General features: G+C 38.4%; 1 protein-coding gene across 5 annotated transcripts in view; it reads right to left on the bottom strand.

Moving 5' to 3' along the window:
• Positions 1 to 1,370: 1,370 nt before the first annotated feature.
• LOC139686668 (uncharacterized) overlaps positions 1,371 to 24,905 on the bottom strand; it is a 36,469-nt gene continuing 12,934 nt past the window's right edge. The window contains exons 1-4 of one of the 5 annotated variants that reach the window (XR_011700521.1): positions 21,091 to 21,236; positions 20,149 to 20,342; positions 13,560 to 13,991; positions 11,212 to 11,585 (exon numbers count right to left, since the gene is read on the bottom strand). The gene's annotated coding sequence lies outside the window, so the exon portion shown is untranslated. Of the gene's footprint in view, positions 1,681 to 11,211; positions 11,586 to 13,559; positions 13,992 to 14,116; positions 15,805 to 20,148; positions 20,343 to 20,720; positions 20,791 to 21,090; positions 21,237 to 24,905 lie in introns of those variants that run through there. The other 4 variants (XR_011700522.1, XR_011700520.1, XM_071583710.1 and 1 more) reach the window with 4 other exon arrangements.

Raw genomic sequence — 24,905 nt, 5'->3', positions numbered from 1 at the left:
TGGTTCCATACCTCATAAATAAAGGTTTGTAGGAATCGCGAGGTGGTATATTATTAACAAGAGAGTGAATAGCTCTCTTTTGGTACAGAACATTTGTGTAACCAATGGAGAGACACACCATTACTCATCACCATACTTTATATGACATTGAAAGAAGGCATGGTAGTGTTAAATGAAACTCATTTGAAATGAAACTGCTGAGCTTTCTTAAAATATAAACAGGATTAATAATATTCCATTTAAATTATCCCGAGGAAGATTCTACAGCATATTGCCAATTTTGGCAGCGTCAACGTTTTGAGAGAACAAATTTCCTTCAACAGCGTCAAAGATAAAAATATTTAGTGTCTGGAGTAAAAGGTAGAATTTGTTTTGCATTACCTAATGAGACAATATGAGAGAATTCCTCGGTCAACCCCGTCAGACGTTTTCTTTAGGACGGAGGAAATGTCTCTTTCTTAAAATACAGAGTATTCCGCAGGATTTTCCGCAAAATGTGCACAGAGAACTGTGTCTTATTGCGTCGTTCCGTAAGCCAAATATTCCACCATTACTGTTTACAAAAAGTGAGCATCGATATTCGCACCTGGGTGTTATTTTGTGATACGTGGCGCGGAGTATGAGAAAGTATTGCTTCGGAACTTGTATGATTATATTTATTGTTTGCTTAATTATCGTTTCGTCAAGGTGACATGCTAACTTTGTTAAAAATAGTCGGCTCTCAAAAGTCTGCAATTGATTCAAATAAAAGTGAAGGTCTACGAGTGGGTCACATGCGAAAAAATATTTCTATTACTGAACTCCGTCATAGCAAGAATTCCATATTTCAACCATCATATTACATGTTGAATTTACATATATTAATGGTCCTTGATCAATATTTGTTCTTTTTAGTTGTTTAATTAGCCTGGCAGCGCGATTGGTTTGGCTTTCCAATGGGAATGCATTCTGCTCTTTCACTTCTTATGATGAATGTTTGTTCTTATTAAAATATGATAATTTTTCTAATTCTTTCCTAAAAATATGTGAAGAATGAAGTAGACAATATACCATACCATGAGTTATGTGTATTGGTAGAATCGATTCTGATTCAAATTATTATTTGTTGAATAATATTATAAAAAGTGTACACAAACATAAATTATTATTCAATTGAATAAGTGGCATCCCTGGACAGAGGCAATAGAAATTAAATTAATATCCTGAAATATGATATACATATAACATTTCCACTTGTCCACCGAGTACCCTCGGAGACACTCATCCCATCTATTTATGATTCCTCTATAGATGGAAAAATTCAAATTCACACAATAACTACCCAACCAATTTATATTTATTTCTTCTCGTAAAAAATATAATGTTATCACACCAGAAAATAAATACATAGTCACTCCAGCTAATTTAATTACAAAAGAAATTGGATATTACAAATTATAGTGATACATGTCATGTAAGTAATTTAATATTAATTTAATTGCATGCTCTGCATAAGCAGGAATGGTCTTCATTCCACGATAGAGGTGTCTGTTGCGTTTATGACGCCCAGAGAACAAGCAAGGTCATCGTGGGTGAGATCCGGTGACTACCAATTGTCAAATCTGTGACGTTCTCTCCATGAGGATTCGCCCTATCGATTGGGGGCCAATGGCGGTGGCCTGGGTGCCAAGTGTGGTTCATCTGGAATGGAGTAAGTGATTATTAATGAAGACACATATGCAGACGATGGACAGTGTGCAGGGGCAGCCCTGAGGGAGGCTCCCCTTGAAAGAGTCCGGAGAGACGAAATGAGGACCAGATGAGGATAGTCACTCACTCTTTCCGTTCCAGAAAGATCAAGCAGAGTAGGTTGCTGCCCCTTTGCTCCATCAATGAGATACTGGTACTGATGACTGGCCCTGTCCCATTCCAGCCTGGTGTACTCTAGGAGGCCCAGGAAGGTGACCTGGAGATCCAGGTGGAGCCATAGCGAAAGCTCGGAGGGAGGGAAGCAGGAACGGAATGTTCCTCCAGGTTCACGCTGAGTGCTGGCTGTGTGTTCTTCTTGGACGAGAGAGAGTGTTCCTTGTCTCTTGAGTTGCGGTGTGCTCATTCCTCCAGGCATGTCTCCAGGAAGTAAATGCATTCGACAAAGTGCACCGTGGGCATGATGTGGACATCTGGACGTACACGTGGATTGGATCAAGGGAGGGGGAGACTGTTATCAGAGTCCCCTCGGCCCCTTGCCTAATTGATACCTCAGGGACTTTGGGACTTGGACATTGAAGAGTGGAAGATCCTGAAGACATACCGTATCTTTCACACCAGACTGGATCTGCTATTAAAATGAATTAGTCAACCGTGAAGGTGGTATGAAGTTTTGGTACTTGCAGGAATTAAAGCATTTATGTCTGAGAGCTGGACCCCCATGTCTCTACCCTCAGTCAAGATTGTCGCTTACATCCAAATTGCTTCTTTTGGAAATCTGACGTTTGAGTGGAAACCTTTGCCTATCATGTCCCTTTTGAAACATGGAAATTGATGAAGTTTATAGGGATGAGCAGTCGTTCTTGGCTTTAAAGACAATCTGCCATTCTGGCAGAGGTCACTAAGAGTCATGCAGAGTAGGGATTATCAACCATTCCACACTTCTTGAAAGATCACTGCTCACAGCTAGGTTCTTCCTTTGGAGCAGATGGAGGATGATCGCTTCGGTGGGTTGGAGTTGACACATTCAGTCACAGATATCACTCCATCCACTGCCAAGGGAATTGATGGAACCATGAAATGGTAATTGGTAGAGGGATATTGACAGGGCTATCAATCACAGGAAATCACAAACGTGAACTGTCCACAGAGTGACACTAACGGCCCTTTATTGCATGGGAAAATGTTGGTGCTGGCTGATGGAATGGTACTAACCCTCACAGGAACAACACTGGCACGTTGTCAACTGTCCACCAAGAGTCTTCTCTGGAGATGGACCCAGAGGTCGCACTGATTTCGGAGAAGTCCAGGGCATTGCAGTCACAGGAAGAATTAAGTGTAGGAGTATTTATTGTAGAAAACCTTTCCCATGCACCTAGACCTCATTTGGTCAAGGTAGAAAGGAAATTGGCAACTGGTAGATACATTAGATCTCCTAATGATGATGTCCAAGGGCATCTCAACACTCTCCTTCCAACCGATTCCATCAAAGCGTCTTTGCCTCCATTCCCTCTCCCTCTCTTCATTCCTCGACCCAACACCAATCATAAATGCAGTTTACTCATCGAGTTCCCCAGTCTTCACTTGAGGAAGACACTGATTGCTCAGACATGCATTGAATCACAGTTATTATTACCTTACCCTTGCAACATACAACAGTTCAATGATGCTTTTTGGTACTTCACAAACACTATGAACAATATACTTGTCTTACACATGTCTTAATACCATCCGTGTGATAACTCTGGATTTTGTGACCAAGACTGAATACATTTCAAAGAAAACCAAAGCATTTCAAACATTTTATGCTTAAAAAAGTATATACCAAAGGTTATTACCCACAAATATTTCGAGGTGTATATTATTAATATAATTTTTACATCCTGGGAAGACAATATCAGTGATTATTCAAAAAATGAATCTCCTTATAAGAATATGACCCAGAGTGTAAAGTTTCTATCAAGTTATTTCCATTTTTCAATTCACGTTTAGTTTCCAACAAATATCTTAAAAATTGTAAACAAACAATATATATTAACATACGAATCTGAACATCAACATTGGATTTTGAAATTTCACATATTATAATTCATATACTGTATCGTCACAATATTATAAATAATGTAATAATATTAAATATAAACAAAGTGTCCCTCAAATACAAATGTGCAGTGGGCTGTAAGGACACACTGTGTATTATGTGTTAGGCCTTAGGTCAACACTGAATGCATTGGAATGTTAGGACTAATACCATGAAATTATAATTATAAAAAACAGCAGAGGTCGTGGCGAGACTAACTTTTGAAAGTCTTCCGCAAATATGGATTACAATGCAATGACATCAAAGCGTAGAAATCATTTGCACTGACTGGGGTCATCGGAATAATTGGCCCATCTTTAGCAAGCAAATAGGATTTGTACGCTTTGGAATCATTGCAATGTTTACATAAACAACTCGCACAATTTGTCTCAATTTGGACCAAAAGACAGATTGCATTTCATTCAGTTGGTTTAAATTAAACAGATTATGGAATACAACGCTAATTGAATTTCATTAAAAATATATATCTTTCAAGAAGACTCAATAGACACAAAGAATGTCTTTCCGTCACCACACTGTAAGTGTATCCATGGCCATAGTCTATAAAGTAAAGAGGAAAGGCTATCTGGAATACATTTCCTCCAAACGTTCACCCTTTGTGTCCTTGTAGACTTAATTGCACGAATGAAATCAATCATCCAGCGGCCGTGGCCACCAAAAGTGTAAATGGAAGCACTTTTTGGAAAGATATATATTTTATTCTCCAATTAACAAACGTTGTAAGACTAATGCTATTCTCACTTTGCAGGGCATTCAAGAATAGCCGAGCTCAAATGTGAAATGCAATGGGCCATCTCAAATGCATCACATACGCACCAAATACCTACACACATGTTGGTATCTGATTTGAAGAACAATGACACAAAGATGCTGAATTACTGAATACATGGGGAAATGTTGTACAAAGTAAAATCTGTAATTCACAAAGGAAATAGGAATACATTGGGCACAATTACATGCTATATAAATTATCCAAAACAGCTGAGGTCATTTGGGCCATTATTGATGGACGGAATAGGATGAAGGCTTGGAGAGAAACCCAGCGTCGGCATTAGCCTACTCCTCTTGGAAAGGCGCCAAGGTGTCCGCTGTTTAACGTCCCATCCAACGGACGTCGTACTCACTAAAAGTGCCCTCCACAAAGCACCTCAAGTAGGGATTCCACTCAAAAATATTTTTTTGTCTCCGTGATACGAACCCGGGCCTTCAGGGTGGGAAGCCTGTACTTAAGCCACCACTCACTCCCAACCCTTAAAATAACTAATGATCATGGAATTGCGGAGGTGCTGTTAGCAATGACCATAAGATCTTCTAAGCTGTTGATGCCACTTGTAATAATATGTGCTTGCCATTAATATGCAGAGTAGCCAGAGAAGGAGTGCCACTATTTAAATGCCAATCTACCTGGATGTGAATTGGCTGAAATATCAACTCTTGCGTGAAACATTCACCGCCATCCGTGAACGGAATGATTAATTACTCTCTCTCAAAATCCTCCATCGATACACTTCCAATTCGGCGCCATCATCCGTTACTTTGTTCATATTTACCCCAATTAGGGAACAATTGGAAGCCCTTACTTTACAACAGGTTAGAATAATATGTCCTCAGACGAACAGACAAAGGAGACAACCAGTTATATACATTACTAAGATTGAATTAATAGTTTTACCCAAACAGTGATATGATTGAATAATATTTATATACTACTTAGATGTTGACTGATAAAACGTATATTGGTGAAAAAAAGCAATAAAGGAATTCTGTGTAGAGAACTTAATTTGGATGACCAAGGGCCGTTGTTGATAAACTTTGACAGCTGAAAAATAAAAGACTGGGCCCTGCAATTACATTAGGGGCAAGGCACGCTTTTAATTCTTTAATAATTGAATATATGTTTTCCATTTCAGCAGAAGTCACGTAGAAATAACAACACTAGTTGGGTTAATTATACCAAAACTCCCTCAAGGTGTCATGTAAAGTGGAAACAGAAATATTAACGTAGTTCCTATTGATTGAACTATATAAAAATGTGTAAAAAAGATTTCCTACATCTCTTGTTTTATATGTACCATTGACTTTAATCAATAGTCCACAATTTTCATGATAAAAAATACATTTTTAAAACCTCCAATCATTAGCACACCAACACACTTTCCGAGGACAGAACAAAGCCTCAAATGAAACTCATTATTTCACTCTTTGCAAACAGAAGTCCTTCTTATATATATAAAATCCCTTCTCCTTAAGATTTTCCATTTACATTATTATAAACATGTGATAAACGCATTAAGCATTTAAGAAAATACTTAATATATTTCCTAAAAACTTGAGCAAAAAATTTTGTGTATAGGAAAAAGGTCCTAATTTAGAATATATTATAAAATAGTCCTTCTTTTGGTTTATAAATCTAATGCTCTCAATCACCAGTAGGTAAACATTCTCTGTATTTTTATATAAAATACTTCATTTCCTTCGTCTGTAAGAGTAATAGAAAATTTTCAGTCTTATCAAAATACTTTTCCCATTCCTTCAAATATTGGTCCGTTCTACCTTAAACACAAACAACCAGTTTCTCTACTTATTAAAATCCAAATGAAAAAGGAGAGAAAGACCCCATTTCTTTTCTTTTATGATGTCCATACAAACATTTATGGACTAAATTTCATCCGCTCATTCCCCTATGAATATTTGATGTCAATTCAATCAGTTGAGAGCATTGCTCTGTAAATAAAGAGTTTATAATAAGTACAATTAACTTACTAATGCCAATTTATTCTGTTCTAATGTCTCAGTTCAAACAATATCAGTACTCTTCATGAGATAGGAGGGTAGGTCGTTGAGTAAGTGAAACAAACATTAGATTATCCCCTACCTTTTCTCATTTAAAATTTCATTTGCATTATCTGCAGGCTGCAGCACTTCTTTTTCTTTTTCATAGACACAATGATTACATCTATTCACCTGCCAACAGTGCATGACGTCCAGTGATTCGCATTAAAGTACACAAGAAAACAGTCCAAGTAATTGTACACAAATAGAATAGCTTTTACAGACATTTGATTGGGAACTATTGGTACAACACCCACCGTACTTGGTCGTGACTTAGCCCCGAGTGATTCTCATCTGCTAAATTCCCCAAAGAATCATTTTAATCCCCATAGAGGTTACCTATTGGATACGAGGGCCAAACAAAGACTTCTCTACGGCTGCATATCCAGGAATTGTAAAGGGATGGGATGAGTGTGCCCTGAGTTAAGATGGTGGACAATGGGAAATCATAAAATATGTTTTTCAGGAATTTTCTTGAAATATTAAAGGCTCTGTCCAGTGATGTGTCTTATTCATTGAATCAACCTCACATATATAGTTCATCATAACTAAGGTTTGTCTATTTTTATCAATTATAAATTAGATAATGTTCATTTCACACATCATGAAATGAATTATATTTGGGCGTGATACGTGACTTGACCCGCTTTCTCAGATAGTTCTGAATTATCTTCTTCTCTTGCCCTTTCACTGAAATTCATCGTTAAGTCAATGAATTTCAGATTGAGAACTTCCTGTTGGATAACCTTAATTGAGTGATCCACATCGTTTATTTGCTCCTGAACAAACTCCACGCAATCCGTAAATCTTTTATCACTTTCACTTCCGAGTCGAAACTTCTCAATCGCCTTGGAGAATTTATCCTTTGCGCTCTCAAATTTTTCGTTGGCTAATTCAAAATTTTGTTTCTCTCTAAGCTCTTTTGCATCACTCAGCAATTCCAGCCCTCTCTCTTGGTACTCCAAGCCTTTATTGAAAAGCTCATTGCCTTCCTCTTTCCACTGCACAAGTCTTTCGTATTGTTTTAGACTTGGATCATTGGGACATATTCTTAAACCCTCCCTGACTTTGCACAAGACTCTCCCAAAGGTTTCCTTGGCCTCTTCTGATCTGTCGTTTTCCTCCACATCATTCTCGATATCCCAACCGGCTTTCCAAAGATCCCCAACTGAAGATAAGATGAATATAATAGTCTCTGCTTTCTCCTTGTTCATTGCATGGAAGCTCTTCTCTTTTGAAATCTGAGAAATTTGGATGCGGCCTCATATTGCCATCTAGCAAACATCTCGTCTCCCAGAGACTTCAATCTCATCGCTTCTACCTCACTCTTTGCCTCGCTTAGTCTTCTGCAGTATTTGTCCTTTATTTCGCTAACTTGGGACTTTGTGTGAGCCACCTGAAAATGTTCCAGAGACCTACCATACTCTCCATTCCCAAATAATTCCTTGCCAGCCTTGTGCCATCTTAGTGCCTCCAACTCATTCTGTGTTTTATTCTTGCAGGCCTCATATCTCATTCTAAGAATTTCAATTCCCGATTTACAAAAGGCCTCTTGATATTTCCTCATGGCACTGTCATATTTACCCTCACTATAATCCTTATCTCCTTCTCCTTTCAAACCAATTGCATCTAGTTCGCATTGGCATTTCTCTGATATTTGTGCAATACTTTTCTCATTTCTATACCCAAAGGTGCATTTTTTATAAGCTTCCTTGAATTTTATTTTTGCTCCTGCATAATCACCTTGGTTAAACAAGTTGTCTCCCAAAGAATTATATATCTCTGCTACATTATTCCCGCCATGTTCGTATAAGCTGTCAATTGCTAAAGCCTTCACAAATAACTCCATCGCTCTTAAATAATTGCCTTGCATCCTGTGGCAATTGCCTTCATTGGAGAGATAACATTTTACTAAATCTTTCCTATCACTAGTGCATTTATTTTATGCCTCTCTGTATTTCTCGGCAGCCTCTGAATAATTGCCTTTTTCCCAAAGTCCATGTCCTTGCTTGTTCAAATCTCCAGCCCATTTGTTTTTGGCATTATCTCTATCACGCATAAATCTTGACTCGTTGCAATATCCACTGCTGCACGTTGAGTAGGCTTCTTTGAATTTTTCATACGCTTCTTCATATTTTCCCTGTTCGAGCAACCTATTACCATCCCTACCCATTTCTTCAGATCGTCTATTCTTACTTTTCCTTTCGCTAGCTTCACTAAAAGATATCTCTTTTTCACTGTGGACATCAAAATAATGCGTTCCTTCCCTGGTACATAAATCACCGTCATTGAATACTTGATCTCCAATGTAACGTAGACCTGGAATCACCGTCAATCCACTTAAAAATGCCATTGTTAATTTTAATGTCGATACGATAGTGAATTCGAATCACGCCGTATTCCGTTCATATTTTGTCACATCGTGACCAACGGAGTCGTGATTACTCATCCTTGATTTTATTGCGTCCTTGCTGTAATAACTGATATCACTCATTTTCCTGTACACAAGTATTTTCAACTTCAAAGGATATACCCAAATTGTTCGCGTTTTCAACAACTTCGTGAATTCCCTCTCACATTTGAATACTTGCCTTGAACCGAAGCACCGGGAGTGGCCAGATCCACGCTAAGTGCCTGTTGCTTCCCAAGTCGAAGTCTCCAACCGAGTGAGCATTTTTCGGAGATTTTTCAAGGTCTCTCGTATCGCACCAGGATTACGAACCACGACTGATGAGCGGAGTGGTCTGTAAAAACGCGATTTCAGATCGCTTAGTTTCGTTTCTATCGGCTCATGAGATTAGGCAATAAAATGCATTTTGGACGTCAAATAATAAATGATGGAAAGGTTATTCGTATAAATCAATGCCCTACTTACTTACACACAACTCCTAATCATGAGAATTATTCAGCTCTTCTCATGACATTACTTCCTTGGTATATCTCTTATAATGTTGTGTCCGTTTTAGGGTCGTGAATGCAAGGATTTGGGATTTCATCATTTTATTTAAATGTTTATTTCTTTAATTCATACTTGGGCTACACATAATAACAGAAGCGAAGTCCTCTGCCACCTCTTAGCGGCGTTTTTTTTAGTGAAGGATAGTGTGCCTTTTTTATATACGCTAATGTTCAGCAGTTGATTCCGCAAAAACTTTGCACAGACATTAACGTAAACAATCAATTCCGCCAAAGGTTCCACCAATAATGTGGACCTAACAAGTGAGAAACGATATTCGCGACGTGGTTATAATTTGCGGGACTTGAATGCATGGGGGAAATTGGTAAAGTCTTCTTTTTAAGAAAAATGCATTATTTGCACCATAAAAATGTACAATTTACGAAGGCTCAGCCGAAGATTAGTAAAATGGATATTTGTGAAGAACACGCTAATATCAATTTCGCTATTGATGCTGCAATATGAGATTTCTTGCAGGAGGTACTAAACTTCTTCCTCAAGAATTTAGTAACTACTGCTCATAATTATCGTTTTGTAAGTGTCTTGATAACCTAGCTATGAACGCAAAACTTCTTCTGTATTAATTCTCTCCATATTCACCTGAAAGAGAGAGAATAAAAATTTCGTTCAACAAATTTCCACAAGCGCATGGCGTAAAATAATTGCCAGAAACTGAATTTCTAACGAGGTCAATGCATGTTTCGCAATGATAGATATTTAATTATTTGCTACTTCAAAATTCCTTTTGAATGGGAATACAAATTATGTTATTCCATGCATTGGCGTTCCGAAGACAATAATTAAACTTAGCAGGGGAGTGATTACGATTTAATGGGCTTAGGAAAAAATAGCGACAATTCTGAAGATAAATGAGGTTATAATTACAGGCGTTGAGTGCCAACATTGAGTAATCCCATCTTCTTGAAGAAGAAACGGGTTGTTCTAATCCATAAGGTAGAGGTATGGAAAAAGGCTTTCGCAGGGATAATATGCATGTCCTCATTCAATTTCTTAGGTCTTTAAAGCAGTTCTGATCAATTACACGTTCAGAAGAGTTATTCCCATAAACATAGCCCCATTGGATAGATAAACTTTATTATTCCGTGAGATTTTGATCAATATTGCAGGCCTTCGGTAATTACTACTTATTTGCTCAGTGGGCGTTGGCTGATAGCATGGCCGAACGAGGTTCGTTTTCCTTCGAACTGTTTCCACTAATATTTAGAATAAAAAACACGATCTCCGCGATTTACGGTGGATTTCGATGCGTATCGATAGATAACATCATTAGTATGCTATGAGCGAAGGGAGCGGAGGCCGGCGGGAGCGTGGTCCCATCATAATGAAACACTTTCCATGCGAGGGACGAGAGTAAACACTCCTCCCTCCGATGAGTGACATTCGCCAAACATCCCACAGCAGCCCTGCAGTTTCCTTGGTGGGGGAATTCCCAAGCGTTGCCAGCTCTTCCTTAACCATACATCTGGCAACGTGGTCGTTGTGGGAATTGTAAAATGTCACTGCTCTATTACCAGGCAGCACACAATTAACGGAGGTTTGGGATAAACAAATCATGATAAGTGCTATCAAAAGCGATTAGGGAAATATATTTTATTTTTCACTCTACAAACGTTGTAAGAATAATAATATTCTCACTATACACGGTAATCAAGAAAAGCTGAGCTCAAAAGTGAAACGCAACAGATCATTTTAAAAGCCTAACCTATACACAAAATATGCACACGCATTTTGGTATGTTATTGGAAGAACATTGACTCAAGGATGCTCAATATAAGGGGAAATATTGTACAAAGTTACAGGATAGAATTCACAGAAGAAATGGGAATACATGGGGCACAGTTACATACTATAGAAATATTACATAGAACTATCAATTGAGGTAACGTGAAGAGGAACGTGCTTAGTGGTTATTGCACGAGATTCCATCCATTTCCAAATTTAATCTTCGCCGTATACATATATGCAAGGACTGGCAATGCAGGGCACTGTCTGAAATAACCACAAGGCAACACAATCTCAACTGAAACTTTATAAAAACACAAATTCCTTAAACATATTCTAATATTAACTAAAGTCATTCAACCAATAAAAACACTATTTCCCAACCCTTGTCTCTGAAGGCACTTCATCAGTGGCTGTGTCATGAAAAAAACACTCACTAAGCAGTCACACGGAACATAAGAGAGCCTTAGGATGAGAAGGCATAGCATGTGCGTTGATCCGAGTGCAATAGGTGGTGTTATGTTTCCAGATGGGAGATACGAAGAGGCCCTGGAGAATTACACGCTTGCGCATGAGAAAGGTTAAGAGGAGGGAACGCTGCACCAGGAAAATGTCACCACAGACAAACCGAATTAGAGGCAATGATTGCATGACAACGCGGTGAAGAGCTGTCGAATGAAGGGAGGTATAGTGAGGCGTTGGTCCAGTATGAGGCGGCTCATTCAAAGTCCCGAGTGAACAAAATGAAGAACAAATACGGCAGCAGACTAAGCGAGGCAAAGAGTGAGGTGGAAGCGATGAGATTGATGTCTCAGGGAGACGAGCTGTTTGCTAATTGGCAGTACGAGGCAGCTCTGGAGAAATATGAGGCCGCATGCAAAAGATCTAAGTTTTCAAAAGAGAAGAGTTTGCATGTAATGAACAAGGAGAAAGCAGAGACTATTATATTCATCTTATCTTCAGTTGGGGATCTTTGGAAAGCTGGTTGGGATATAGAGAATGATGTGGAGGAAAACGACAGATCGGAAGAGGCCAAGGAAACCTTTGGGAGAGTCTTGTGCAAAGTCAGGGAGGGTTTAAGGATATGTCCCGATGATCCAAGTCTAAAACAATACGAAAGACTTGTGCTGTGGAAAGAGGAAGGCAATGAGCTTTTCAATAAAGGCTTGGAGTACCAAATGAGGGGGCTGGAATTGCTGAGTGATGCAAAAGAGCATAGAGATAAACGGAAGTATGAATTAGGCAACGAAAAATTAAAGTGCGCTAAGGTCGAATTCTTCAAGGCGATTGAGAAGTTTCGACTCGGAAGTGAAACTGATAAAAGATTTATGGATTGCTTGGAGTTTGTTGAGGAGCAAATTAAGAAGGTCGATAACGCAATAAAGGTTATCGAACAGGAAGTGCTCAATCTGAAATTCATCGACTTGAAGATGAGTTTAAGTGAAAGGAGGGACAGAGACGATGAATTTCCTGAACTTGGTGGAAATGGGAATCATTACACGTATCAGGCACAAATATAATTTATTTAACGTTAATTCAAAAGATTATTCGTTGAATAATATTACAAAGATATAAACAAACATAAATTATTATTCAACTCAATAAGTTACATCCGTGGACAGAGGCAATAATAATTAAATTAATATCCTGAAATATAATATACATATAACGTTTCCAATTGTCCACCGAGTACCCTCGGAGACACTCATCCCATCTCTGTACGATTCCTCGATAGACAGGAAAATTCAAATGCACACAAATACTACCCAACCAATTTATATTTCTTTCTTCTCGTACAAAATATAATGTTATCACACCAGAAAATAAATACATAGTCACTCCGGGTAATTTAATTACAAAAGAAATTGGATATTACAAATTGTAGTGATACATGTCATGTAAATAATTTAATATTACAACTTTCAGTGCAGCATACATTACTCTGTACTTTAATCACAATTGTACGACCTGTTGCTGTTCATTTGACTTTAACAATAGTCAATAAATTTTGATATATAACAATATATAAAATAATTGTACATATATCACATGATACATTTGTTATTTGTTTATGATTTCATATATTTTATTAACTGTTGATGCAAAAAAGTATGAAAAATAATGTCAATTAGTATAAAAAAAAAAATTAACAAATATATTTCATAAATTTAAGGAAAAAACAACTATAACCTTTCGATACGCAACAAATTTAGTCATCTCCGCTAAATAATGTTCACTTACAAAAGTTGTAGTTGCAGAGGATATTTGTTATCGAATGGAAGAAACAATTCTTCAGCTGAAGAAGGACAATAAAGACAGGAGAAGCACTCGGGGTCAAAAGTCTCGGAATACTTTTACTCACGACTGAGGGCAGTGACGAGAGATCACTGGAATGAGAGCAAACCAAGGGATTACAGCATTGCAACTATTGGCGGGAAAGAATCAACATTTGCGCAAGGCACGCAACAGTTAATTGCCTTGTATGAGCCAGACAAGGTCTTCATTCCACTGTAGAGGTGTCTGTTGCGTTTATGTTCCCCAGAGAACAAGAAAGGTCATCATGGGTGAGATCCAGTGACTGCAAGATGTCAAATCTTTGAAGTTCTCTCCATGAGGGTCCGCCCTATCGATTGGGGGCCAATGGCGGTGGCCTGGGTGCCAGGTGTGGTTCATCTGGAATGGAGTAAGTGATTATTAATGAAGACACATATGCAGACGATGGACAGCGTCCAGGGGCAACCGCGAGGGAGGCTGCCCTTGACAGAGTCCAGAGAGATGAAATGAGGATAGTCACTCACTCTTTCCGTTCCAGGGAGATCAAGCAGAGTAGGTTGCTGCCCCTTTGCTCCGTCAATGAAATAATAGCACTGATGAATGGCCCTGTGTCATTCCAGCCTGGTGTTCTCCAGGAGGCGCTGGAAGGTGACCTGGAGATCCAGCTGGAGCCATAGCGAAAGCTCGCCGGGATGGAAGCAGGAACGAATGGTCGTCCAGGTTCACCCTGAGTGCTGGCCGTGTGTTCTTCTCGGGACGAGAGAGGGTGCTCCTTGTCTCTTGCGTTGCGGTGTGCTCATTCCTCCAGGCATGTCTCCAGGAAGTGAATACATTCAGACAGAGTGCACCGTGGGTATGGTGTGGACGTCTGGACGTAGACGTAGATAGGATCAAGGGAGGGGGAGACTGTCAGCAGAGTCCTCTTGTCCCCTCGCCTAATTGATACCTCAGGGATTTCAGGACTTGGACATTGAAGAGTGGAAGATCCTGAAGAGATACTGTATCTTTCACACCAGACTGGATGTGCTATTAAATTGAATCAGCCATCGGTGAAGATGGTATGAAGTTTTGGTACATGCTTGAAGCACAGCATTTTTGCCCGAGAGATGGACCGCCATGTCTCTACACTCATTCAAGGTTGTCACTTACATCCAAATTGCTTCTTTTGGAAATCTGACGTTTGAGTGGAAACCTGTGCCTATCATGTCCCTTTTGAAACACAGAAATTGTTGAAGTTTACAGGGATGAGCAGTCATTCTTGGCTTTTAAGACAATCTGTCATTCTGGCAAAGGTCACTAAGAGTCATGCAGAGTAGGGATTATCAACCATTCCACACTTCTTGACAAGAAGAATACTGCTCACAGCTAGGTTCTTCCTTTGGAGCAGATGGAGGATGATCGCTTCGGTGGGTTGGAGTTGACACATTCAGTCACAGATATCACTCCATCCACTGCCAAGGGGATGGATGCAACCATGAAATGGTAATTGGCAGAGGGATTTCAACAGGGCTATCAATCACAGGAGGTTCCAAACGTGAACTGTCCACAGAGTGACACTAACGACCCCTAATTGCATGGGAAAATGCTGGTGCTGGCTGATGGAATGGTACTAACCCTCACAGGAACAACACTGGTACGTTGTCAACTGTCCACCAAGAGTCTTCTCTGGAGATGGACCCAGAGGTAAAACTGACTTGGGAGAAGTCCAGGGCTTTGCAGTCACAGGAAGCATTAAGTGTAGGAGTTTTCATTGCAGAAAACCTTTCATTTGCACCTTGACCTCACTTGGTCAAGGTAGAAAGGAATTAGGGAACTGGAAGATACATTAGATCTCCTAATGATGATGTCCAAGGGCATCTCAACTCTCTCCTTCCAACCGATTCCATCAAAGCGTCTTTGCCTCCATTCCCTCTCCCTCTCTTCATTCCTCGACCCCACTCCAATCATAAATGCAGAGTACTCATTGAGTTCCCCAGTCTTCACTCGAGGAAGACACTGATTGCTCAGACATGCATTGAATCACAGTTATTAATACATTACACTTGCAACATACAAAAGTTAAATGATGCTTTTTGGTACTTCAGAAACACTATGAAAAATATACTTGTCTTACACATGTCTTAATACCATCCGTGTTATAACTCTTCATTTTGTGACCAAGACTGAATACATTTCCAAGAAAACCAAAGCATTTCAAACATTTTATACTTAAAAAAGTATATACCAAAGGTTATTACCCACAAATATTTCGAGATTTATATTATTAATATAAATTTTACATCCTGGGAAGACAATATCAGTGATTATTCACAAAATGAATCACCTTATAAGCATATGACCCAGAGTATACAGTTTCTATCAAGTTATTTCCATTTTTCAATTCACGTTTAGTTTCCAACAAATATCTTAAAGCATGTAAACAAACAATATATATAAACATACAAATCTGATCATCAACATTGCAATTTGAAATTTCACATATGTTAATTCATATATCGTATTGTCAAAATATTATTAATAATTTAATAATTTTAAATGTAAACAAAGAGTCTCTGAAATACAAGTGTGCAGTGGGCCGTAAGAACACACTGTGTATAATGTGTTAGGCCTTAGGTCAGCACAGAATGCATTGGAATGTTAGGATTAATATCATAAAATTACAATTTCAAAAAAAAGCATAGGTTGTGGCGAGAGTAACTTTTGAAAGAGTCTTCCGCAATTATGGATTACAATGCAATGAAATCAAAGCGTAGAAATCATTTGCATTGATTGGGGTCATCGGAATAATTGGCCCATCCTTGTCAAGCAAATAGGATTTGTACGCTTTGGAATCATTGCAATGTTTACATAAACAACTCGCACAAATTGTCTCAATTTGGACCAAAAGACAGATTGCATTTCATTCATTTGTTTTAAATCAAACAGATTATGGAATACAACGCTAACTAAATTTTATTAAAAATATATGCCTTTCAAGAAGACTCAATAAACAAAAAGAATGTCTTTCCATCACCATAATGTAAGTATATCCATGACCATAGTCTATAAAGTAAAGAGAAAAGGTTATCTGGAATACATTTCCTCCAAACGTTCACCCTTTGTGTCCTTGTAGACTTAATTGCCCGGATGAAATCAATCATCCAGCGGCCATGGCCACCAAAAGTGAAAATGGAAGCACTTTTTGGAAAGATATATATATTTTATTCTCCAATGAACAAACGTTGTAAGACTAATGCTATTCTCACTTTGCAGGGCATTCAAGAACAGCTGAGCTCACATGTGAAATGCAATGGGCCATCTGAAATGCATCACAGACACAGCAAATACCTAAACACATGTTGGTATCTGATTGGAAGAACAGTGACACAATGATTCTGAATTATTGAATACATGGGGAAATGTTGTACAAAGTAAAAACTATAATTCACAAAGGAAAGAGGAATACATAGGGCACAATTACATACCAACGAACAATAAAACACTGAGCCTTACAATTACATTAAAGGCAAGGCACTCAATTAACTTGTTTTCAATCGAATTTATGTTTCCCAATTCAGCACAGGTAACTTATATATATTAATAACATTGTATAAACTTTATAAAACACTCACTGGAGATGTCGGGGAAAGTAGAATCAGAATCATTTGTTTACTTTCTATTGATTAAATGATATCAAAATGTACCCAAACTTTATCCTACACCTTTTTATTTATAGGAATGATTGATTATAATCAATAGTCTACCGTGGTCATGAATAAAACCAATTCTTTGCCCTCCAATCGTGAGCCAACGAACAAAGTCAATCAGGAAAGAGCAATGCCTTGAATTAAACCCACCATTTCACTCTTTGCAAACAGCAATAGTTCTTATTTATATAAAACCCCTCCTTCTTTAGCAACGTTCCATTTATATTATTATCAAAATGCGATTAAGGCATCATATGTTTCAGAAAATATGAATTGAATCTGCTGAACAGTTTTGCAATCAATATTATGTAACGGAGGAAGGTCCTTATTTAGAATATATTATAAAATAGTCCATCTATTTTTTAATTACTCCGATCTACTCAATTAACAGTAAGTAAACATTCAATGCATTTTAATTTGAAATACTTAATTTCCCTAATATGTAAGAGAATTACAAAACTATTAAAATACCTTTCCCGTCCCTTCTAATGTACGCCCATTCTACATTACACACAAATAAACACTTTGCCCACTTGGATTTACAATTAAAAATGAGACAAAGGGCCCATTTCTTTCCTTTTAAGTCAGTCCTAAAAAAATATAACATCATCTTTCGCCCGCTCTTTATTCCCGAGCATCGGATGTCAATTGAATCTCTTGAGAGCATTGCTCTGTTAATAAACAGTTTACAACATGTAATAATTATTTAAATAATGCCAATTTATCCTTTTCTGAAGACTCTATGCAAACAATATCATTACTCCTCATCAGATAAGAGATTAATCCATTGATAGGTCACTAAAGTCAGATTACTTCACACCATGTTTGTATCAAATGTCAAGACATTATGACAGCAGAGCACAGCTTATCTTTTTCTTTACATTAGAGGCTCCATTGTAATATTGCATTGCATGACAGTGTTTTGAATTAATGCACACAAGAAGTGCAGTGTACGTAATTTTACACAGGAGGAACAGCCGTCACTATCATTCGATTGGGAACTGTCTGTACAAAACCAACCGTACTTAGTCCCAAATTGACTCCCAGTGATTCTAATCCGTCTAGGCCGCTGTTAAAACATTTGGATGGCCATAGAGGCCTAGTCAAACCAAAGACTTCTCTGCTGCAGTCCATAGAGGACTCGTTAAGAGATGCGATGGTTGTGTCAGACCGTACTGGGTGGACAAGTGGATATGTTATATACATATTACATTTCAGGAAGTTCCTTCCTTGGAAGTGCCCAGGAATGCGACTTATTCATTGAATCAACTTCCAATACATATTATTATAACTCAGGTTTGTCTATTTTTTCATTTATTAATTAGCTGATATTCATTTTAATTAATATGAAATTAATTATATTTGCGCATGATACGTGACATGTTTCCCAACTCCACCAAGTTCAGGAAATTCATCGTCTCTGCCCCTCCTTTCACTGAAATTCATCTTCAAGTCAATGAATTTCAGATTGAGCACTTCCCGTTCGATAACCTTTATTGAGTTATCGACCTTCTTAATTTGCTCCTCAACAAACTCCAAGCAATCCTTAAATCTAGCATCGGTTTCAATTCCGATTTGAAACTTCTCCATCGCCTTGAAGAATTCGACCTTAGCGCACTTTAATTTTTCTTTTGCTAATTCATACTTCCGTTTATCTCTATGCTCTTTCGCATCTCTCATCAATTCCAGCCCTCTCTCTTGATACTCCAAGCCTTTATTGAAAAGCTCATTGCCTTCCTCTTTCCACAGCACAAGTCTTTCGTATCGTTTTAGACTTGGATCATCGGGACATATCCTTAAACCCTCCCTGACTTTGCACAAGACTCTCCCAAAGGTTTCCTTGGCCTCTTCCGATCTGTCGTTTTCCTCCACATCATTCTCTATATCCCAACCAGCTTTCCAAAGATCCCCAACTGAAGATAAGATGAATATAATAGTCTCTGCTTTCTCTTTGTTCATTGCATGCAAGCTCTTCTCTTTTGAAATCTGAGAAATTTTGCATGCGGCCTCATATTTCTCCAGAGCTGCCTCGTACTGCCAATTAGCAAACAGCTTGTCTCCCAGAGACTTCAATCTCATCGCTTCCATCTCACTCTTTGCCTCGCTTAGTCTGCTGCAGTATTTGTTCTTCATTTTCATCACTCGGGACTTTGTAAGAGCCGCCTGAAACTGTTCCAAAGCCATAGCCCTATCACCAGTGCACATTGAATAACTAGTGCATGTTTCATATGCCTCTCTGTATTTCTCGGCAGCCTCCGAATATTTCTTTTGTTCCAGTAGTTTATTCCCTTGCTCGTTCAGGTCTTCAGCCCATCTGATTCGGGCATTATGTTTTCCAGTAATAAATTCTGACATTTTGATATATCCACTGGTGCACGATATGCAGGCTTGATTGAATTTCCTAAAGGCTTCTTCATATCTCCCTTGTAAATTCAACCAATAACCTTGTCTACTCATGTTCTCGGCCTCACAATTTCTACTGCCTATTTCATTAGCTTCATCAATAGATATCTCTCGGCCACTACTAGCATCAAAATAGTGCGTTTTTTTGGTAGTACAGATGTCACCGTCAAATAATGCCTTATCTACCAAGTAAAAGAAACCTGGAACGATGAGGAGTGCGGCGAATGCTTTCATTGTGTCTTTTATTTCGATACGATAATGAATTTTAACCACGCCGTAATCCGTACTACGCTCATACGTCGTCAGTTCATGACCAATGGCTTGGCGTACACTCATCCTTGATCTAATTGCATACTCGCTGTAGTAACTTATATGATTCATCTTCCTTCACACGTATTTCCAACTTCAAAGGAGCCACTCAAATAATTCGAGTTTTCACAACTCACCGATCAAATTTGGGAACTTACCTAAAACCAAAGCACCGGGAATGGACGGTTACACGATATAAATATATGTGCCGCTTCCCAATTAACAGTCGCGAACCGAGTCAGCTTTTGCCGGTTATTATTCAAGGTCTCTCGTATCGCACCGCTATCACGAACCACGACTTATTAGCTGGGTGGTCTGATGTTCAGTAGAGTGCCAATCACTATCACTTCGCCTAGTTGCCATTTGCATATGCAAAAGGAGAGAAATCATTATTAGTCTACATCGGCTTGTGTCATCAGATTTTCTTACTTTAATTATTACTTAATACTTTATTCGTTTTGAGAAAATGATAGAACCATAAACTATACAAACATGCGATAACTAATACTACCAGAGCATGCCGAGATAGGTTTTCTTAATGCACAATAAAATAACAACGGAAATATTTGTAATTACCACAATAACCTTAATAATTTTGAAATTTTAGATTCGCTTTGACCCTCGAGGTGTATTTACGGACGTGTGATCTTCATTGGTGAGTTTCTAGATTAATATCCTCATGAATTAGACGCTTAGAGATAAATAAACTAATACATACATGGTTCCATACCTCATAAATAAAGGTTTGTAGGAATCGCGAGGTGGTATATTATTAACAAGAGAGTGAATAGCTCTCTTTTGGTACAGAACATTTGTGTAACCAATGGAGAGACACACCATTACTCATCACCATACTTGATATGACATTGAAAGAAGGTATGGTAGTGTTAAATGAAACTCATTTGAAATGAAACTGCTGAGCTTTCTTAAAATATAAACAGGATTAATAATATTCCATTTAAATTATTCCGAGGAAGATTCTACAGCATATTGCCAATTTTGGCAGCGTCAACGTTTTGAGAGAACAAATTTCCTTAAACAGCGTCAAAGATAAAAATATTTAGTGTCTGGAGTAAAAGGTAGAATTTGTTTTGCATTACCTAATGAGACAATATGAGAGAATTCCTCGATCAACTCCTTCAGACGTTTCTTTAGGACGGAGGAAATGTCTCTTCCTTAAAATACAGAGTATTCCGCAAAATGTGCACCGAGAACTGTGTCTTATTGCGTCGTTCCATACGCCAAAGACTCCACCATTACTGTTTACAGAAAGTGAGCATCGATATTCGCACCTGGGTGTTATTTTGTGATACGTGGCGCGGAGTATGAGAAAGTATTGCTTCGGAACTTGTATGATTATATTTATTGTTTGCTTAATTATCGTTTCGTCAAGGTGACATGCTAACTTTGTTAAAAATAGTCGGCTCTCAAAAGTCTGCAATTGATTCAAATAAAAGTGAAGGTCTATGAGTGGGTCACATACGAAAAAATATTTCTATTACTGAACTCCGTCAAAGCAAGAATTCCATATTTCAACCATCATATTACATGTTGAATTTACATATCTTAATGGTCCTTGATCAATATTTGTTCTTTTTAGTTGTTTAATCAGCCTGGCAGCGCGATTGGTTTGGCTTTCCAATGGGAATGCATTCTGCTCTTTCACTTCTTATGATGAATGTTTGTTCTTATTAAAATATGATAATTTTTCTAATTCTTTCCTAAAAATATGTGAAGAATGAAGTAGACAATATACCATACCATGAGTTATGTGTATGGGTAGAATCGATTCTTATTCAAATGATTATTTGTTGAATAATATTATAAAAAGTGTAAACAAACATAAATTATTATTCAATTGAATAAGTGGCATCCCTGGACAGAGGCAATAGTAATTAAATTAATATCCTGAAATATAATATACATATAACATTTCCACTTGCCCATCGAGTACCCTCGGAGACACTCATCCCATCTATTTATGATTCCTCCATAGATGGAAAAATTCAAATGCACACAATAACTACCCAACCAATTTATATTTATTTCTTCTCGTAAAAAATATAATGTTATCACACCAGAAAATAAATACATAGTCACTCCGGCTAATTTAATTACAAAAGAAATTGGATATTACAAATTGTAGTGATACATGTCATGCAAGTAATTTAATATTAATTTAATTGCATGCTCTGCATAAGCAGGAATGGTCTTCATTCCACGATAGAGGTGTCTGTTGCGTTTATGACGCCCAGAGAACAAGCAAGGTCATCGTGGGTGAGATCCGGTGACTACCAGATGTCAAATCTGTGATGTTCTCTCCATGAGGATACGCCCTATCGATTGGGGGCCAATGGAGTTGGCCTTGGTGCCAGGTATGGTTCATCTGGAATGGAGTAAGTGGCCATTAATGAAGACAAACGCGTAGACCATGGACAGCATCCAGGGGCAGCCCTGAGGTAGGCTGCCCTTGACAGAGTCCAGAGAGACGAAATGAGGACCAAATGAGGATAGTCACTTACTCTTTCCAATCCTGGAGGATCAAGCAGAGAAGGCTGCTGCCCCTTTGCTCCGTCAATGACATACTGGTACTGATGACTGGACCTGTCTCATTCCAGCCGGTGACATGTAGATCCAGCTGGAGCCATAGCGAGAGAGCCCAGGGAGGGAAGCAGGAATGGAATGGTCGTCCATCTTCACGTTGAGAGCTGGCTGAGTGTTCTTCTTTGGACGAGAGAGAGTGCTCCTTGTCTCTTGCGTTGCGGTGTGCTCATTCCTCCAGGCATGTCTCCAGGAAGTGAATACATTCAGACAGAGTGCACCGTGGGCATAATGTGGACGTCTGGACGTAGACGTAGATAGGATCAAGGGAGGGGGAGACTATAAGCAGAGTCCTCTTGTCCCCTCGCCTAATTGATACCTCAGGGATGTCGGGACTTGGACATTGAAGAGTGGAAGATCCTGAAGAGATACTGTATCTTTCACACCAGACTGGATCAGCTATTAAAATGAATCAGGCATCCGTGAAGATGGTATGAAGTTTTGGTACTTGCAGGAATTACAGCATTTTTGTCTGAGAGCTGGACCGCCATGTCTCTACACTCATTCAAGATTGTCGCTTACATCCAAATTGCTTCTTTTGGAAATCTGACGTTTGAGTGGAAACCTGTGCCTATCATGTCCCTTTTGAAACACAGAAATTGATGAAGTTTACAGGGATGAGCAGTCATTCTTCGCTTTAAAGACAATCTGTCATTCTGAAAAAGGTCACTAAGAGTCATGCAGAGTAGGGATTATCAAACATTCCACACTTCTTGTCAAGAAGATCACTGTCAACAGCTAGATTCTTCCTTTGGAGCAGATGGAGGATGATCGCTTCGGTGGGTCGGAGCTGACACATTCAGTCACAGATATCACTCCATCCACTGCCAAGGCGATAGATGCAACCATGAAATGGTAATTGGCAGAGGGATTTCAACAGGGCTATCAATCACAGGAGGTTCCAAGGTTGAACTGTTCACAGAGTGACATTAATGGCCCCTAATTGCATGGGTAAATGTTGGTGCTGGCTGATGGTATTGTACCAACACTCACAGGAACAACACTGGCACATTGTCAACTGTCCACCAAGAGTCTTCTCTGGAGATGGACCCAGAGGTCACACTGATTCGGGAGAAGTCCAGTGCGTTGCAGTCACAGGAAGCATTAAGTGTAGGAGTGTTTATTGTTGAAAACCTTTCCTTCGCACCTTGACCTCACTATGTCTTGGTTGAAAGGAAATTGGGAACTGGAAGATACATTAGATCTCCTAATGATGATTTCCAAGGGCATCTCAACTCTCCCCTTCCAACCGATTCCATCAAAGCATCTTTGCCTCCATTCCCTCACCCTCTCTTACTCCTCGACCCCACTCCAATCATACATACAGTTTACTCATTGAGTTCCCCAGTCTTCACTTGAGGAAGACACTGATTGCTCAGACATACATTGAATCACAGTTATTATTACATTACTCTTGCAACATACAAAAGTTAAATGATGCTTTTTGGTACTTCACAAACACTATGAACAATATACACGTTCTTAATACCATCCGTGTGATAACTCTTGATTTTGTGACCACGACTGAATACATTTCAAAGAAAACCAAAGCATTTGAAACATTTTAGTTCCTAAAAAAGTATATACCAAGGGTTATTACCCAAAAATATTTCGAGGTGTATATTATTAATATAAATTTTACATCCTGGGAGAACAATATCAGTGATTATTCACAAAATGAATCACCTTGTAAGCGTATGACCCGGAGTGTACAGTTTCTATCAAATAATTTCCATTTACATTAAATTCACGTTTAGTGACCCAACATATATCTTAAAATATGTACAACAACAATATATATAAACATACAAATCTGAACATCAACATTACAACTTGAAATTTCACTAATTTTAAGTCAAACTATATACCATATCATCGCAATATTATAAAATAATTTAATAATTTTAAATGCAAACAAAGGGTCTCTGAAATACAAGTGTGCAGTGGGCTGTAAGAACACACTGTGTATTATGTGTTAGGCCTTAGGTCAGCACAGAATGCATTGGACTAATGCCTTAAAATTACAATTTCAAAAAATTGCAGAGGTTGTGGTGATACTAACTTTCGACAGAGTCTTCCGCTATTATGGATTACAATGCAATGAAATCAAAGCGTAGAAATCATTTGCATTGATTGGGGTCATCGGAATAATATGCCCATCTTTAGCAAGCGATAGGATTTGTACGCTTTGGAATCATTGCAATGTTTACATAAACATCTCGCACAATTTGTCTCAATTTGGACCAAAAGACAGATTGCATTTCTTTCATTTGTTTTAAATGAAACAGATTATGGAATACAACGCTAAATGCAT

The sequence above is a fragment of the Hetaerina americana genome, unplaced genomic scaffold, assembly GCF_022747635.1.
Source record: "Hetaerina americana unplaced genomic scaffold, ioHetAmer1.1.p SCAF_147, whole genome shotgun sequence".
NCBI classification, from domain to species: Eukaryota; Metazoa; Arthropoda; class Insecta; order Odonata; family Calopterygidae; genus Hetaerina; species Hetaerina americana.
The sequence above is the reverse complement of the archived record's forward strand: the minus strand, read 5'-3'. Positions and strand labels throughout refer to the sequence as shown.